The 20608-nt window shown below is 39.4% G+C and overlaps 1 protein-coding gene across 2 annotated transcripts in view; it reads right to left on the bottom strand.

The window, feature by feature from the left end:
• Positions 1 to 20608, bottom strand: part of LOC131678768 (roundabout homolog 2-like) — a 374166-nt gene that overhangs the window by 25101 nt on the left and 328457 nt on the right. The gene's annotated exons all lie outside the window — the stretch shown is intronic.

Below are 20608 nucleotides of genomic sequence, written 5' to 3'. Positions count from 1 at the left end.
TAAAACAACGAAACACTCGTTCCTCCACCACGTGATATTAGATTTAGATAAATTGTTCCTGGCAATAATTCAATCGCTGCAGGCCTTCAAGCTGGGTCGAGCACACGCCCACCAACTGAGCCGGATGGCAAGCGATAGAAGTTTTCACGAGTCCACCCCCCCCCCCCCCCCCCCACAAAAAGTTCGCGTGGCATCTGTGTTCGATTTTTCCTATTGGTTTCACTCCACCGACAGAGGCTCTCACAGCACATACAAATTTCCGGCTGTTTCAAACAGAGCTTCGGGAAAAGAGACCATCAGCTAACATCGCTGCCAAAAAGCACGACATACCCGTGTTGACCCGGAAACATCGGTTTCGTTTTCAATCAAAGAAGATTCCAACACCACCCAGGCCCCGATGGTGATTGACTCGCATACTGCTTAGTGTGTTATTCGTAGGTCAAAACAGCGGGTGAAAGTTTGAACTACATACAAATAGGTACTGCATCAAATGTGAAACTCAGGCTGAATTAAGTTCACCCACTATCCAAAAGGCACACACATCGGGGCATGACTGGAAAGTAGCGTACATATCACGACCCTGTGCTGCCAATGATAGATTTACCGACGTGCCTCACGGAAAATTGATCCCAACCACCGGCGGCCACATGGGACTTTTTTCCGTTTGTTATCCTCTGCCACTGACGGGCAGATCCTTTGACGTAGGCTACATCGGTGGTGGTCGTCGTCACAAACAGGACACATGGAAAGGAACGTGCGAGAACAAGAACAAAATCTTGTTTGGCATCGAAGTCAATTGACATGTATCTGTCGATCATTATTACCGCTGAAATATGGCACACAACACGGCACAGGGTGTGTTTTTTTCGCCCAATAACACATACAGCAGATCTCTGATGGTTCGAATTGTATCACCCGACGGCGGGGGAACGACATATATCTGAATCGTAACAGCCTATAATGTTGTAAACAGAGCCAAGCTGGGTGGCAGGCGTGTGATACAAATGGTCTTCCTGCAGACCATTCACGGTAAAGATGATCTGAAATGATACTTCAAAAAAAAGCAGTTTTACGAATCGTAACTACTAAGGGACAATATTTTTAGGTTCAACCAGATGTGGAAGGGAGTCAGAAATGGACCAAAAATTCAATAAAAAAGTATAGGTCAATGAATTTATATGGATAGATTGTAGTGATACAAATCGCAGGCTTATAACTTTGCCGATAGAAGATAACTGATTCGAGGAACTGAAAACTTCCGCCAAATATAGTTCACTAACTGTGATACAATCAGCTAACATCGATTCGTAATACCACGATGCCCAATGTTTCACCATGTGATATTTTTTTCAAAAGTCGTTGATTTAGCACCAGGCCCATATCCAAGATTCTGCTACAGTTCTTTTCTTCATTTTCTTTTTTTTGTTTAAATTAATGCATAATGTCATTGAATAACCTAATTGGTCGGTTCACAGAAAACTAAATTTAGAAATAGATGGGTGATCGAAATAACTATTTCAAATATGAGTTTTGTAATTAAGTAATAACAAATGATACAATAATAGATATTCGAAATTTCTAGAAGACAATCACCAACGGATCATCACTCTAGGAAATCATTAGTAAATTCAAGTTATTCAGTCCGTTTCGTCCAGAAAATCATGAAACGTTCTGGATGGAAAATGCCTTGGAAGCAAAACATCGTAAAACCCGTGCTTAAAACTTTACACGTAGGGTGATGAGCCCATTTACGCCATGTTTCTATTATCACCCTACCCATTTGAAGCCGTTGGTTAGAGCAGTGTCTGCCATCTTTGTTCAACACATTGAATCAAATGGTAGCGCAATAATTGGGGCACTCGATTCGAGTTTTCATTGCGCTCAAACGCGAGAATTTTACTGTTTTCAGCGTATTGGTGTTATTATATTGGTTCTTAACAACGAAGCAAAGCTGTTGGTGTCAATTTTTACGCATTCGAATGATTGTAGGGCGAGAAACTAACGAATTAGTGAGGAACTTTGCTTAGTATGGTGAAAATAGGCACTTTACCCTATGTGACCAAAATGCGTGGCAACCTGATGGATGACGAAACTTAGGACAGGAATATTTCAGTATCATAGTGCATGTCGAAATTAGCCTAGAAAATTTTGATCTGGCATGCGATTTACGAATGTGGTGAAATTAAAATTCCCAAAATAATTTCGTAAATTATAAACATTGAGATGCTACGCTACACCATGTTACGTTATTGGAATGTTGCGAAGCCAATAACGTGAATTTAAAGCAGAACGAGAATATCCCCAAAATGCTACAGACATCCCAAAATAGTAGTGGCAAGAGATTGGGTGAATAGGATAAACATGCTAAACGGAATTGTACAACATTGGTTAAGTGGAAAGTGTGTGGAATGGGACAAACACTAAATAAAATAAATTACACAAATCCTTTTGTAGTAGTTTTGCATTTCCTGAATGTTCCAGAAGGTTCCGATAAAACATGAAATTTTGATAAAATATATGCGCTATGTTTACGAATAGTTATTATAAAATTATACATATTAACGATTTCAGGATTTAATTTTAAATGTTTACATTGAAATCTATGAATATTCGTAGCAATCTCTGAACCTATTTCGTTTCTGTCAACTTATTCGATTTTTGAATATTGAAGATCTGAAACTATCGGAAGCATTCAGTTTGAAGTTATGTTGAAATAGGATTTGTGTTTTAAATAATCTGCTATTTGCTAACTATTTGATTTTTGTATCATAATAATAATCATAGTAATTATCATTTTTTCTAGGTTCACCAACAGGATTGGAAGACATATTCGGCACCTTGAAGAAAGTGTGGTTTAACTGCAGGATAATTGCAACGCTTTACATTGGGAACAATTACACAACGTTGTAATTAAAGTTTTTCTACCTTTTTGATACTAATTGAATTGACACCTCACCGCCTTACGATTAACCAAGACGTAATATGCTTTGGATAACTTCATTTTATCCGAAAAGGAACCAGATTATAAAGAATTGCGAATAGAATGAAGGATTTTGAAGAAAAGGAAGCAAGACTTCTAAAACAGCTCGAAGCAAGTTCCCGAATAATGAGTAATAAGAGAAAAAATGAATATTCGTCTATAGATGGATTGCACTTCATTGTTTTTTTCGTATCTACCTGATATTCAATGTTATATTTCTGAACTTGAATTTCAAAAGTAACATTCTTAGCAATTGGAAACGGAAATTGTTTAAAAAAAATCCTGTATTAATAACTTAACTATTTTTGAGAAAAAAAACTCTGTGATGGCCTGAACTTAACATAAGGAAGAATAAAAGTTAAGTGCAGTTTATGTCTCACAAATAAGGAACCAGAAAAAATGGGTTCATACTGCTGTCTTATGTTTATATTAACACTGTCTAATTGTGGCAAATACATCCCACACGTTATGTGGCGATTTATTTATGTTCAATAACCTTTAACTCTCTTATTACCTACCGTAGCAATCAGTCTAATGCCACCGTGCCCTTTGCTGTATCAATATGTTGTCTCTAGCTTAGTCCATTCATTGTCGTTTGTCGCCAGCTTTGCAGAGCAGGAGGACTCCTCAGGTTTCCTTCGTCTTGGTCGACCTACCTTGCTCGTTGTTCCTACTTGTGCCAGTCGGATTAGAACCATTTTTATCGGTTCGTTGTCCGCCACTTTAACGACGTGCCCAACTCACCACAGCCTCGCATATTTTGCTGTGTGAACGATGGATAATTCACCATAAAACTGTTGCAATTCGTGGCTCATACGCCATCTCCACATGCTGTCTTCCAACTGCATCGGACCATGGATCGTTCGCAACACCTTACGTTCTAAAACACCAAGGATACGTTGCAACTTCACCTGTATAACCCCATAGCCGTAACGTGATCTTTTGGCGCCCTTGGCTAAGTTTCAGTTTTGTGCCCTGAACACCACTTTGAATTTCCTTTTCTGTTCGACTTTCGAACAATAATTGAGTGTCAAATCAAAAATGGCACACTTATCGTGACTTACTTTATGACATCTGCACTTAGTTATAAAGGAAAGTAAGATATCGAAGTATGTAGACTTTTATAAAAAAGCACGAAAACTATTTTTTTAGAAAATCATTCGAAAGTGACGCGGAAAATCTAAACAATAAATATAGAGTACCAACAGATCACTAAAGTTTGAAGATATTTTAAAAATGGTTTCACTGCAGATTTGTTTTTCGAGGTTAGGTGCTTGATGCCGAGTGCCGGAGCAATTTTTCAGGAGACTTTATGACGGACTGACACATCTAAATGTCGGTTTACATAATTAAGATCGACGGTGTTGTTACCGTTTCTATTAGGTGATGCGTGGGGCGAAGCGGTTGGTTGTTTCAAGGACCGCTTTCTTCAGTGAGTGAAGATTTTGAATGGCAATCGCACAGGACGGGATAAAATTGTATGTCCCTTACTCTTCAAACTCGTATCGGGTGACCTTTAGCAGTATTGCTGCGTCGGACTTGGCAAATAGCCCATTGTAGTAATAAAACCGTGAGTGACAAGTGCACAAAGAATTAAAATCCATTCAAAGACGATCTAAGCACACAGAAATACTAAAGAGAGCTACGGCTCGCTTCGACAAATCGTTATGCATAGGAAGAATATGACTTTGACGATCTCCATCGTGAGACATCTTTTACTGCTCCTAAAAACTGTAGTTGAACGAGATTTGTTGTAAAGGTAAAATTTTTTCCCATGAGCGGCCGAATATAACAGCTACAGAAAGCGCTGACACAAAGCCGAAGCAAACATCTCCTGCTCTTGGAAATTTAAGATCAAGCAAGGAGCTTCCAGCGTTTCAAGAAACACCAAAATTACGGTTATCTTCTCGCTGATAAACGATAACGATATGATTTCCTTCCGATCCTCAACTAGATTTGTACATCGTAAATCAGCTTAAAATCCCATCGTGAGCAGCTTGTCATAGAAACGGTCCAGCTCCACCTAAAATGCATCTTTGTCGTACGCTGGTCTCGCTTTGTCTGGGAAGTGAACGTTGATGATACGGTGGTTGAAGAAACGGGCTTTTGCTTCTCACTACACACATTCTCTCGCTGTTACTTGATCAAGCGTGGGCGAATCTTGTCCAGCACGATAGAACCCAGCTCGTTCGTTGTGCTGCCGCTTTGGTAGAATGTGGCTACTCGATGTACGCTTTTTCACACCTTCTGTCCTGCCGAGCAAAATTTCTGCTATGCTACGACACCGAAGTCGCGAGTTTGCAGCTTGTCGTGCAGAGTTCGGTCGATCCCCCGGAAGCCAAGCGACTTACAGTTCCAAATTTCCAATATCGCTCTTTTTCTCATAGCATGACTTAATTGATCCAATCCGTACGCCAATCTGTGTTTCCGGACTGCTTGTTTGCCTGCACAAACCTCCTATCTGGTCGGAGGGTTCTCATTTCGCTACAGAAGGTGATGATAGCCCACAGATTTTCCATTGTGTGTCCAACAAAAAGGGCTAGGCCGACAGGGTACTCGAGCATCCGCAAATTCAAAAGTTTGTAGCTATATCAATTTTTGATCGATTTAGAATACTTTTGGATGTTTTGAATGCAGGAAATCATCCACTTTTAGAATCAGTGAAATTGAACCCGACGAATACTAATAAAATTCTATAGGTATCAAAATTCTTGGAATTGTCTAGAAAGGTTTTTTCTTGTCGTTGCGCTTCCATTCATTATCGTTTGATAATGTGACAAACAAGCCATATTGGTTCATGCGGGGTCGCGATGATGCAAGCTATTTACGCCACTTTAAGGCAATCTACAAATAAATCATTTGCCTATATCAATCAGACTGAGAAAGCCGTAAATATCTGTGAATATTCTATAATCAGTCATCAAATATCTAATCGTAAAAAAACAAACACTTCGGTTTGTTAAAAAGAAAGAAAAATATATGTCCCGATTTTGTCAATATCCCCGTTTAAACAGCCTAAAACTCACCAAAGGGCTGTTAAAAACGGATCTTCACTGTATTAGAATTGTCTAAAGTTGATGCAAGTTATTATGAAAATTCTGCTAGTTAACTTGAGTGCTTATGCTACAGAAGTTGCGAAGTTAAAGGCTGAAGAAGTACTATCTCTCGTACTAGTCGACACTAAGCTAACAAGGTATCAATACTTATTAATTTGCGCATAAGTAGTTGAAAGGCGTCTGGAGTACTAGGGCTCTAAATTTTCATAACTTTCCCTACCCAGTAATCTCTCGCTAATTAAATGTCGTCAAAATGTAAAAAAGTGTTATACCTAAATCGAAAATACATCTAAGAAATCAACCGAATTGAGGCTAGCCTAAAAACACAATTAATAAAATCGTCGATTAAAACCAACAAACTATACCGAGTTGATAGCTGAAAGTCATAGTAAGAATAGTAAAAATGTCGATAGAGTCTATCATCTAATATAAAATTTGTAGTAATAAAATGTTACAGCTCACTAAAGTACATTGAAATCTAATCCGCAAGAACCGAATTGGCGATAATGAAATCGGATAGTTTATTTATGTTCTTATTCGTATTCATTACCACCTATTGGCAAAACTTATATCATAAAATGTGTGTAAAAAAATCAATTTATCACTATAAGATGAATTGATCTGATCTTTTCGATATTAAGTTTGAGCTGAGCGACTCCAAATTCACTTATAATATATGGCTATGGGACGAAATTCTCTAAAAATGTATATGGCGGATGAAGAGAATATAAATCAAAGGGAAGGGAGGGGGGCGTTGATGTAGAAAGAGATGATGTGAGGGGAAGCTGAGATGGGGCTGATGGAGTATGCAACACCCAACCGCATATTATACCCACCATTTGAGATGTGGTTTATGAAAAGCGGTTCAGTCATCACCAAGTAATCGATGTGACTAATTCTGGAATACGTCCAGAACCCGAAAATTCCGGAACTGTCGATAGTGGACATTATATTTAAAAAATCTTTGATTGGCCACCAGTGATCTAGTCTTGTAAATAGAAATGATGTTATCTAGACTTGCAAATAGAAATGGATTTTTAACCTTTGAAGTATTACGATTGTACCGGTTTATATGGGAAATTCCTATGTGGTCGCAAAAAACAACCTGTAAACCTGTAACTCCGGAACCACATGTGAGATACGAATGAAATTCAATAACAGTCCATGGGAGTATTGTATCTTTCATTTGAAACCAAGTTTATAAAAATCGATCAAGAATTCCCTTAGAAAAAGGTGTGAGATTAACTTACGAAATTGGAAAGTACCTGGTGGCATCAAGAACCGTCATTGGTGGCCAATGTGGTCAAAGCTGCTTAGAATGATCATTAGTGATCTAGACCCGCAAATCCGAGTTATTTTGCACCCTTTTTGATATGTATTACACCATTTGGTCATCATGGTGTTACCATTTTATATGGGAATTTGCTGGGTGACCGCACTCTTCAACCCGTAACTCCGGAACCGGAAGTCCGATCGACAAAAAATTCAACAGCAGCTTATGGGAGCGTTATACCTTTCATTTGAAGCGTTTGAGTTTGAGCGATTCGGTTCAGCCATCTCTGAGAAAAGTGAGTGAGATTTGAAAACACACACACATACAGACATTTGTCAATTTCGACGAACTGAGTCGAATGGTATATGAGACTAGGCCCTCCGGGCCTCGGTTAAAAAGTCTATTGTCAGAGTGATTGCATATCCTTTCTTTATGAGAAAGGCAAAACAAATATTATTGATTATTTGTTGGATCTCGTGCGCGCAACTTTTTATTGCGAGCGGAGCCCTCTTCTTTCGCGGCTCGCCTGCTGCGACATGGGGATCATTTAAGGTTCTACTGAGAAAGCTTGAAAAAGCGGCCATCTTGGAAAACGAAAAAAAAAGCAGTTAATTCTCACATCGTTTGAAAAATTTTCTTGAAAATGAATCAGTAATACACCACCAATGCACAGTGGTCCCAAAGAGCAAAAACGGGGGTTTTTTAGATTGCGTCAAAACGATTGACTTTAGCAATATGGTGTCTTTGAGAAAGTTTCTTGGAGTAGAACTTCCCTTCTTTCTGTCTTATCAGATTAATGATTAATTCCCCTAATAGTGAGTTACGAAATTTATTTTCTCCAATAATTCAGATAGACAAATACTTACTTCAGCAAAGTTGTAGAGAAACTCGTTACAAATATTTTACTCGAGGACTTCAACTCTCTATCTTTTAAGGTTTTTGAGATATGGGACATTATTTGTAAAAGGCCCCTTAAAAACAGTTTTTTCATTATAAGTTTTCTTCTAGATTTTTTCCATTATATAAATGTTCTAAAACATTGTTTGGACTATTAAACTGCATTACTTTGCCGAAGACGGAAACTTGCTATCGCTAGTATATGTGGAGATATTGACGTTTTTTGATTGAAAATAGCTCTTTTTCCAATGCCGATAACTTTTAAACGGGCAAAAACGGGCAAACCACTTTGTAAACAAATTAAAGTGCAAGAAAAGCACAACAAATGCTGGGAAAATCAGATCTCCCCAAGGCGGCCCTCTATGGAAATATTTGAGCTGAAGTTTGTCTCATCCCGTAATCAAATGCAATTGATTACTCGCCGTTTGGTTGCACTTGCGCCATTGTTATGAAGTAGGCGCAAGGGAATTGTCAGTTTCCGGTGTCAGGCGTATGCATTGAGTTTTTGAACAACTGTAACTTTTGACCCAAGCAAACAGAAGTTCGGATAATACTTAAAAAGCACACTTTAAAATTCACAAAAAGTTCTAAGCGAACTTTCGAGCTGCTCAAGCTTTAATAAAACTGCTTAACCCGCTATTAGAACATGAAACGTATTGCAAAATTACTTAAAACGAGAAGCTTATGTAGTTCCTTTATATCAACTTTTGGTTGCTTGGGCATTTACTCAAGACGTGCTTATAAAAGTAAGAAAGGATAATTATTACGACTTAAACCCTTTATTTCAGAACTAACAGTAGGGGATGGGTGTAGCGTAGTTGGTAAATGGATTGCCTTGTACGCAGCGCACCTGGGTTCGAGTCCCGACCCCGCACATAGGGTTAGAAATTTTTCATAAGAGATTTTTCTAACCCGAAGAGGCGAATGACCTTAAGGTTAAAACCTCTATAATCGAAATAAAAAAACTAACAGTAATATATGGTGATGTATTTAATGCCGGAACAGCTCTAGTATGGACAAACTTAGGCTCTAGTATTTCCATAGAGGGCCGCCTTGGGGAGATCTGATTTTTCCAGCATTTGTTGTGCTTTTCTTGCACTTTAATTTGTTTACAAAGTGGTTTGCCCGTTTTTGCCCGTTTAAAAGTTATCGGCATTGGAAAAAAGAGCTATTTTCAATCAAAAAACATAATTATCTCCACACATACTAGCGATAGCAAGTTTCCGTCTTCGGCAAAGTAATGCAGTTTAATAGTCCAAACAATGTTCTAGAACATTTATATAATGGAAAAAATCTAGAAGAAAACTTATGATGAAAAAACTGTTTTTAAGGGGCCTTTTACAAATAATGTCCCATATCTCAAAAATCTTAAAGGATAGAGAGTTGAAGTCTTCGGGTAAAATGTTTGTAACGAGTTTCTCTACAACTTTGCTGAAGTAAGTATTTGTCTATCTGAATTATTGGAGAAAATAAATTTCGTAACTCACTATTAGGGGGATTAATCATTAATCTGATAAGACAGGAAGAAGGGGAGTTCTACTCCAAGAAACTTTCTCAAAGACACCATATTGCTAAAGTCAATCGTTTTGACGCAATCTAAAAAACCCCCTTTTTTGCTCTTTGGGACCACTGTGCAATGCCTCGAATACATTGATTCATTTTCGTGAAGATTTTCCCAAGGGTGTGAGAGAAACCTGCTTTTTTTCATTTTCCAAGATGGCCGCTTATTGAGGCGTTCTCAATTGTACCTTAATTCTCTCCTGTTCTTCACATCAAGACTTCTTACACTTACGGGTGACCAATGTATATCCGTCGTCATTGTTATTATCTTCTACATCGATGTTGCTTTCAGTGGTTTTTGGGGTGCTGTATGCTGCTTTGTCAAGCTGCCACAAATTTGGCAACCGTTTGTGGTTCAGGTATTGGTATTGAAAACTCTTTTTTGGGTTGGTTTGCCGTGGATGCGTTGGCAATCGGTAGAGACGCATTCTCCTCTGTATCTTCCGCGCAAGGTTGTCCGTGTTGCACTGTCTGATTACAATACTCGCACGTAGGAGTTTGCATTTCATGGGTGCATAACGTAGTTTGGTTAATAGTAGCTTCGTGGGTTTTGAGTTTTATGGTCAAGTGGGAGGGGATAGGTCTTTCGATCCGCATCCTCACCACAATAACACCGTTAGGTGTACCTGAGACGACATTTCGTCACGTATCAGGTGTAACGGATTCTACTTCTCCGTATTGCGACATGTATTTTGCAATTAGATCAGGAGGGGTACGTGTTGATAAGTCATGTAGCTTTACATCTACGTAGTCTTTTTCTATATACACGAGAATCTTAATTCCAACTTTATCACTTTCAGCCTTCAAGTTGTTCTGCAAAACGAAACGTTCGGCTTGAGCTAACATCTTGAATGATACGAGTACTACATTGTGAAGATGATGATACTGAAGATACATAACCTGCTTAAGCCTAAGCTGCATCTTCACCTTCAGCAGTTTTTCCACTTCACGAAAACTCAATCTTATTGAACAGAATTTAAAGTCAACGAACGCTGTGTTGAGTCGGAGCAGAGTTTTTTCGTCAACTTAACTCATGATGGCAAGAATAAATTAATTTTTTCCTTTGTTCTCGAGACAATGCACATTATATCGAGATTGCTAATTGTTGTTCACTTGGTGCAAATGTACGTCTGACTTGGACAGAAGTAGAAAGTAGACTGTTAGAATCACCAAGGACTTACCATCCGGCTGAAGCCACCTATGCATTGATCTCAAAACTGCAAGCGATTGTTTAGACCACTCTCTTCTTCTAGCAAAGATTGAGCCGTGAACGTCCGTCAAATTTTACAGGGTGGCTTAAATCATATCTCGTAAAACATTCTTCATATGTGAAATTAGGAAGAAACGATTCGTATAGCTCTCGGTTGTATTGAATACTTTACACTGACGTCACAAATGAACTCAAGTGTTCATTTTTGACATTTCGCTTATACTGTTCATGTGGACTTAGAAAAATTCTTTGCGAATTGCTTCGAGCGAATCTAGTCGCCCACAAAATTTTTCTAAGTCCATGTAAACAGTACAAGTGAACTGTCAATAAAAGTAAGGTTTACTGTGTCCGTAAAGAACCTAATATCAAGGGAGCAGTTTCGGACCGTAGTCTGTGTGCGCTTTCGGCTGGTGTTAATGCATAATGATGTTTCGATTTTTTGGTGACAACAAATCAATCGTTAAATTTAATTTTAAGTAACAGAAATACTACTCAAAACTTGACGAAAATTTGCTAATGCAGTAAGCGTCGGACATGCTTGATAAATAGAGGTGAAATTTACGTTGAATCAAAATATGTTAAATTGAGGTACACCCAGGGCCATAGCGTGGTTTTCTAGCACTCTTGGCGGAGTCTCTTTTTTGCGCCCCTTGCGACCAATCAATTTTTCGAAGTCTGCGTGAATTTTACAGACTTCCCAAGAACATCGACAAGTTTGTACATGTGTACAAAATTTCGTGCACATGGCTCAACTTCAAACATGCTTCGCCTCGAACCCAAACGAACGATGTACAAGCTCTAGTTCAAACATTCGTGTACATCCACGAGAACGATTCGCACAAGGCAAACAGAGTCAACGCTAGTGATGATGAGAATGAGAAAGAGAAAACTCGTGCCACGAACCTATGTGTACGCACACCGTGTACGTACATATGGTTCGGTTGAGCAGGCGAACATGTGCACGTGTTTAGGTTCGAAATAGCGTGTTTGAGTTTGTACACGAAGTGTGGATTTAATATGAGCACAGAATCAAAACGAACATTGTGTACGATGTTCATTTGGGAAGTCTAGAATTTTATAAAAAATGCGGGAACGAATTTTCGAAAAATCTTTCAATAGCGATGAATATTCATGAAATCAGTTGACGCTACGTGTTTGAAGGCGACAGATGGATCATCTATTCAGAAGACTATATATTAAGGTTTATGGGGAAAGAGTGCCATCGAATATTATAACAAACTCAAAATCTTTAGCACATCGGACATCATTAAAGAGTCGCGCTGAACGGTTCAAATTCAATAATTCGCGCCTGTGAAAAACATCAATGGAGGTATCCTATGAAATTTCAAAAATCGAATTGATTTTTGATGTTAAGTGTCTTAGAATGTCAACGTCAAGATCTAGTGTCATCTAGAGAACATTTTTGTTTGAAGGTTGCCTATATAATATTGAGGATATTTTTTGGGTTGAGTTGAGGCGTGAGTTTGGAAAAAAAAACTTTTATTTGCTTTATCAAATGAAATAAATAATAGATATAAAATACAGTAAGGCAAAATTTAAAAAAAAAGTTTTTTTTTTGAGATCACACTAGATCTCGACGTGTCGTGACTTTCTAAGATACTTTACATCAAAAATATGAATTCTATTTTTAAAATTTCAAGGTGTTTGTTATTTATTGAACTTTGATCGTTTTACGCGACCCATTTGTCATATCCGATTAAGCTCTTGTTTTGCATGGGGAATATTTTCGGGGTGCAAAAACGTTTGAGGTGTGTTCTGTTTGAAAATTTAGGATGACCAAGCATTGACACACTACTGTTTATGAAAACCAGTATATTGAGGAGAGACAATCTTTAAGAGCTTGAAATTGATTGATGCATTGTTGATTACGGTGCATGTCTTTAGATTTGAATTACCAGTCCAAAGGCCGTCACGGTGTTCCCTTTATATCCCAGACATTACTCACCTTTTTGCACACGCAGGTGAAACAAACATGCTTTTATGAGCTCTTGCCAATAAAGGTTTCAACACATACTTCGAAGGAAATCAAATGAATTTTTACATTTTTACTTTACAACCCTCTGGCTTATTATTCAATTCATCCTATTTCTTGTAAATTATGTCTCTTCCTTCGTATTCTCAAAACTATCACTTTACACCGTGCTCCATTCCCACACACAAATAAACTCTTCTAAAAACCCTGCTAATAGTAGAATGGATATCGAAGAAGATTCTTCATCAAAGATTCTGACTTCCCTTTCAAAACCATAAAAATTTAACTCGGTCGGAGCAAGAAAATTACGTTAATGGCGCAAGCGTCTTATGAAGGACCGCCACATCAACATATTCACTCATAAAGATAAAATCGACGGTGTATTCACCCATTTGATCTTGTCTGGCAAGAATCTAATGACGCACGCAGTGTTTCGTGGATCCTTCGCTCCAGTGGGTGAAAATTTTAATGGCAAACGCACTGAAATGCAAAAAAATGGTCTGTCCTTTCACAAACAAATGGTGGACGAGACAAGTGTTGTGTCGGATGTCCATTGACGAAATTGCGTGGCGTTTAATTACGTATTATTCGACAAGGATCGTGATGCTATTGGGTTCTTTATACCGCGCATCATGCGTTGCAGCCTTGCACTAAATGTAAGAAAATGGGCTATTGCGCTGAAAAGTGCGCTTACTGTGAGAAGAGTCCCGATACAAATAGCGCCCGATTAACCTTAAGTGTTCTCGTGAACGACGCTATAAGGATTCTTTTGCACAAATAACAAAAAAGCTATGCCATTCATCACGACAAATCGGTATACTTTCCTTGCTCATAAATATTGCGACTTTAATGCTATTCCTTGCAAAGGTTTATATTTTTCTCATTAAAGGCTGCCAAATATACCAGCTCGAGGAAACTCTAACACAAAACCGAAGCAAAATCTTAGAAATTTGAGATTGATCGACGTTTACAGCGCTTCCAGGAAAACTAAAAATCTCATGTGACATTTCAGCGAGAGATTTACCTTAGTATACGACCTAAGCTTGCAACTTTGTGATATAGCGAAGATTTCAATTCTCATATTTTGTGGATTATGGAGCTAATAACTGTTCGATTAAGTTGGGTTCCGAAAAAAGTCAGTTTTTCGACGGTCCACTGGGTATACTTGCAACGGGTGTTCAATAAATAATGAGAATTTTTTCAACGGATTCAGTATTTTTTATTAAAAACATAATGCTTATTCTTCAAAAAAAAGTCAAAGGGCCATGGTCAGCCGTACGACGCAACTTAGTCGCGATGCTTTCACAAGAGCGCTGGAGGGCACTGACGTCCATCTTCCGGATGCGATTCCGGATCCTGGTGGTCAACTGCTTCGTATCCTTGGCCCGCCAATTATTTTTGTACACTAGGGCACTGAGAGAGCCGAAAAAAACCCTCAATGGGATGGCACTGGGGCAAGTTGGTTCGGTTCCTTTCGTTCGGCACGTACGGTATCCTTTTCTGCTCAAAATACTTCCAACGTCTCCGGCCAGAAGACATACTTCCCATCCACATGATACTCCTTTAAGAATAGCAGAAGAATTTTCTCAAGACACTGCTCCTGGTACACTTGTTCATTGATGGCCAGACCGCTCGGCTTGAACCATGGCTTTGAAATCCCTATGTCCGATATGGTGATGAACAGCATAACTTTTTGTTTCAAATTTAGGCTTAAACTTATATTGTACCTAGGGAGAGGGGAGGGGGGTTGGTCTGGCCGACCTGTCTCTGGAATAGTAGCTGTCATTTCTTGGAATGTGGGTTTTCGAGAGCGGAAAGTAACTTTCGTAGTCCAGCATGAACGACGTCCCGCAGTATTTCTTCGTCATACACCGGGACTGCGATTTCACGATCGCTATCTGCTCGTCCGATTACTCGGGGAAACGAGTCTTCTTCCGACAGATGATGTCCTCCATCTTGAGTGTTCGGTGAATCAAGGAATGGGAGCAATGATATTTTCGGCCTGCGTCACGCAAACTCGTTCCGTCCTTGTTGTCGAACAGCCTTTTCAACGCTTCCTTCTTCTTCTTCGTCATTGTCTTCGCCAGATGGCCGCTGCCGGTCTTCCGCTCCTCGCTCAGGGATGCCAGGGTCCGGTAAACTGTACTCATGGTTTTTGTCTCGAAAGCGGTCTACAGTAAACTTTTTTCCACGATGACCATGCCTTTCGTAAAACCGTACAACACGCTCGCGGAGTGCTTGCTGTTTCGACGCCATCTTCGTTTCAACTGACAACACCTGCGCGAAAAGAAACATACCACCCATTTCTAGGGAATCCAGGGAGCAATTCTCTTGGAGAGAAAAAATTTGCGATCTTTACTTTAATTACAGAAAGGTATTGAAATCATTTTCATTTTTTATTGAACACCTGATATGTGATAAAAAAAGAAATTATGTTTATTTTAACAATAAAAGGTGAAGGCTAAATCCAACCAAAATTTTCTAAATGAAAACTGTTGAAAAACAAAGTGTCAATGATAAAATTGCGTATTCGTGATCGCCAATTCAACGTAACGATATAATCGGCATCAGCTGCATTACAGCCGTCTTCCAAAACTCAATCCCTTCCTCCCCCGCAGCAAAACCGACCGTAATGTGGCTGCATTGCGAAGTGCTTCACGCGCTCGTAAGGGTGCACTCGAAAGTGTACAGTTGTGCAAGTTGTTATACCTAATTTCCGGCTTGCAAGTTCTAATTGAAGGATACGTGAACCAAACCCGGGCCCCTGGTTTAGCTGGTTGTGCGCAGTCAAAACGGCAGCAATTATGGCTCCTTTTGTACAGCAGCCCGTTGAATCGGGGCTTTTGTTCATTTCTGCTCGAAAGGGTTGTAACAAACTGAACCGTTTCGCCGGTGCCTGCCGGAAGGATTTAAATTGAGTTGTGAAAATCGAAGCAGGAATCATCATCCGACAAGAAGTTTACAGTTCATTAGGGCAGCTGCTTGGACGGGCCGAGAGATCGGTGCGGTATTGAACGGTGCTTTATTAGATGTCAGTTCGATGGTTAATGAAAGTGTAATTTGGTGTTCGGATGGAGGGTACGGTTATGATTTATGATTGGAGAATGATGACTAAATATGTGCATATTTTTCGATAACTTACAACTTGAATAAGTAGTCTTATTTTAAACGTTGTATGCAAATTTTCCTACTAAGCTTCAATTTATCTAATGACAGACGAAATCTCCATTTCGGATTAGTCCTCGATTTATATTAACCACCCCTCCGGTCGAAAAGGTAGGGAATCAGTTCATACACTTTCCTAGCATTAGAGTAGATCAGACCAAAAACGTATTAATCCCATTTACCTCTAATAGGGACTAATCCCGGTCGGAAAATCCCCAACTTTTCGACTCGACTCTTGCTTTTTGCCGATTTACAATTACGTGCTAACCAAGAGTCACGTAATGAAATGATCCAGGCAAAACTCCCGAAACCAAAGTAGATGGTATCAGCAGAACCACCGACCGTTTCTCCGCACGCCAATGAATGCGTGCCGCATTATATGCTTAAAATTACACTGACTGGATGGCGGTGCACTTTCCGAACTGCGAACAAAGATAAATATCGGGAAGACGAGCAAAACAGCACAACAACACTGAATAAACTTGTAAATTCCACCTTAATTCCGGGCACGGAACATGAATGGATTACTGATCCTCTTTTCGAGAGAGATAATGTTGGGGGTGATTCGATTGATAGTGTTGCGGAATTGCTGTGTTCACCATAGAGACTCGCAGGATTCCATAAATATTGACAGAATTTTTAAAATAAAATTAAAAATTATTTTATCGGAATTTGGCTGGCCAGCCGGGCCATGTTTCGATGCCAGTATTAGCACATCAGCAAACAGAACATATGTTTTTCTGGGACTTCACTCTTAACCTGGCGACTACGTTGGTTCTGCCATATGTATACTGATGAGACGTAATTGAGACGTAAATCCTTGACTTGCTAATAAAACAATTTTTTAAGTGAATGATCTTTTAATCACATATCAGGAAAAAAAACATCACAATTTATTCTACGCCTTTAACATATTTACCCAGTGATTGAATTTTCCTGCCACATAATTACATTAAAAGCCGATGCCTTTTTGTCACAAACAGAACCTTTCCATTCATTCGGTCGTTTTTCTTTTCTTTGTTAAAACCACTCGAAGTCCCTCGATGCCTCCGGAAAAGGAAAGAATCCTTTGACGTACCGCCTTCAGGCCGTTGCCTAATTCTTTGCAATGAATTTCGTCAATTTTCCACTCTCCCTCTCAACCATTCAACCATTAAGGGTAGCTCGGACCGAGTCCATTGATGGTACCGTAGGATTCATACATGCCTCAATGCCAACAACTAGCAGCAAAATATATATTCTCTTCAATTCGGTTCGAATCATTCATTAGATGGCAAATTTGCCATGATGGAGAACGATCCTTTGACATTCCACCGGTCGCGTCGTCTTCCTCGGTAGGTTTTTCTTCGCCAAACTTTGTCGCAATTCTTCATTCCGTCAGACAGGGAACGAAACGAAACGGAAAGTGTGATAAATTAAAATTGACGTATTTATTTGTGGACGGGAAAGTCTCCCGTTTTCTCAGGGCTGAAACGACCGCCAATCGACGACCGGGGTGGGTCGTGTCGTGTGTGTGTGCGTTCGGTGAAGGGATTTCCATTTGTAGATGAAAAGTTTTCCTGCTGTTTGTCGTGGCTTGATAGGTGTGGGGGGCTTCGTGCTGTTTGGCAAGTGGGGAGAATAGGGACCGACAATCGCCCGCTGCGCTGGTTTTATTTTCGCAAAAATATTTGCACGTGCTTGTAATGGGACGAATGTGTGGAGGTGTGCACAGTACAACGGTGTGGTGTCGTGAATGGATGCGCTATTCGAATGAGTGTGACTTTTGATGGTGCATTCTGATTACGAAAATGGGGGAGTTTATTTATTGTATTTTTAGATATAGTCACCCCTTTTCTATGTGAACGTGGAAAATGAGAGTTTGAGACTGTTTCTATGTATCTGATTTTTAAAGCGTAATTGCACAGTTCATTAAAATTCTATTACTTCTCGTCATGATGCACAAAAAATTCAGGTGATCTCCTATGGATTCATTTCAATCTAAGCTCAATTATGCCAAATACTCAATTTGCTTATCTCTGCCTGTCTCAGTGGCGAGTAAAGAATGCGGTTGCTAAGCATTGCGTTTATCCAACCCGAGAAACATGCAGATACTCCATGACCATGCGTCACTTCCGCAATAGACTGGAAGGACACATTGTCAAAAGCACCCTTCATGTCACTCAAGCTAGATTGCGTGGGCGAAAACATTTTTTCAATGGTGTAAATAACATCGTGAAGCAAAGTGATCGAGGATTTCCTGCACTGACATACGTGTTGAATTTTGTGCAGTGGATACGCAACTAATCCCATTTTTTTCATTTGATCCGTTCTAAAGCTTTTAGAAGAAAAAACCTAAGGCCTTCAAGGTCCAAATTTGAGTTGTATTTTTGGGGGAACAAATTACAAAGTATCTATGCCATATTTTTTTCTCCACTAATACCTTAGTGGAGAACAATTTTGGCAAAAACTTTTTCTACATTAAGAAGAAAATTGTTTAAAACCGTCTTTACGTATGAAGAGCACACAACCTATAACTAAATTAGTTATGGATTTAGCATTTCGACTTTGTCTCATTAGAATCCGACACTAACTTAGTTAACGGATAAAGCTAAGGCCGGAATCCGAAGTCGAAACGCAAATTCCATAACTAATTTAGTAATAGATTTTGTGCTCTTCACACGCAAAGATGGTTTTAAAAAAAATTCTCCTTAATGGAGAAAAAATAGTTTTTAACAAAATTGTTCTCCACTAAGGAAAAATAGAGCATAGTATTGGTCTACTAAATCAAACCCAATGTTTCGATTTCATTAGTTTTTATCAGCTTAAAAAGAGCTTCTTTTCTTGCGGGACATCACGCTTAATTGAGGGTTTGCTGAGGATAACAAATTTTATCTCCGTTTTATGGAGCTAGTGCCAATCTGGCGCTAACTTTGCCCGTTTACTAAGTGTCGGATTTTGATGGGACGAAGTCGTAACGCAAATTCCATAACTAAATTACAAAGTCTACTGAATAAATTTAGATTTTTTTCTATTTTGAAGCAACATGTTTTGACATTAAACGGGTGTTCAATAAAAAATGGGAATGATTTCAATACGTTTCTGTAATTAAAGTAAAGAATTTTTAAAGTATTTTTTTCGATCCAAGGGAATTGTTCTATGGACTCTCTAAAAATGGGTGGCGTGTTTCTTTTCGTTCGGGTGCTGTCAGTTCAATCGAAGGTGGCGTCGAAACAGCAAGCACTCCGCGAGTGTGTTGTATGGTTTTACGAAACGCATGGTCATTGTGGAAAAAAAGTTTACGGTAGACCACTCGAAACGAAAACGCGCCCGTGAGTACAGTTTATCGGATACTGGCATCCCTGAGCGTGGAGAGAAAGGCCGCTAGCGGCCGTCCGGCGAAAATAATGACGAAGAAGAAGAAGGAAGCGTTGAAAAAGCTGTTCGACAACAAGGACGGAACGAACTTGCTTGACGCCGGCCGAAAATATGACTGCTCCCATACCTTGATTCACCGAACCCTCAAGATGGAGAAAATCATCTGTTGGAGGAAGACTTGGTCTCTCGAGTGCACGACGAGCAGATGACGATCGTCAAATCGCAGTGCCGGTCGATGACGGAGAACTACCGCGGGACGTCGTTCGTGCTGGACGACGAAAATTACTTTCCGCTCTCGAAGACCTACATTCCAGGAAATGACAGCTACTATTCCAGCAAAAAGTTGGCCACACCCCCGAAGAAAAATATAGGTTTAAGCATAAATTTTTAAAAAATGTTATGCTGTACATCACTCTATCGGACAAGGGGATTTCAAAGCTGTGGTTCAATCCGTGCGGTCTGGCCATCAATCAACAAGTGTACCAGGAGGAGTGTCTTGAGAAAATTCTACCGTTCTTAAAGGAGCATCTTGCGAATGGGAAGTACGTCTTCTGGCCGGACAAGACATCTTCCCATTACGCAAAGGAGACGCTGGAGTTCTTGAGCAGAAAAAGATACCGTACGTGCCGAAGGAAAGGAACTCAACCAACTTGCCCCAGTGCCGTTCCATTTAAGATTTTTTTCAGCTCCCTCAGTGCCCTAGTGTACAAAATTATTGGCGGGATACGAAGCAGTTGACAAACTGGAATTGTATCTGGAAGATGGTCATCAGTGCCGTCCAGCGTTCTTGTGAGAGCATCGCGTCTAAGTTGCGTCGTACGGCTGATCAGGGCCCCTTCTCCAATATTCATTGACGTTTTTTTGAAGAATGAACATTATGTTTTTGATAAAGAAATACTGAATTCGTTGAAAATTTTATTTTTGTTTTTTAACTACATGCCTGAAAAAATTCTTATTTTTTATTGAACACTCGTTAAATTTTGATCTAGAAGACCAGAAAAAAACATTGGTGATCTTGAAATGTCATTGATTTTATTGATGTTGAGCTGCTGTCTAACAAGAGATTTTATATAATAGTGTAAAAGAACTATCAATATGGATGTCATTTGAAAGGTGG

The sequence above is a fragment of the Topomyia yanbarensis genome, chromosome 2 (assembly GCF_030247195.1).
Source record: "Topomyia yanbarensis strain Yona2022 chromosome 2, ASM3024719v1, whole genome shotgun sequence".
Lineage (NCBI taxonomy): Eukaryota > Metazoa > Arthropoda > Insecta > Diptera > Culicidae > Topomyia > Topomyia yanbarensis.
The sequence above is the reverse complement of the archived record's forward strand: the minus strand, read 5'-3'. Positions and strand labels throughout refer to the sequence as shown.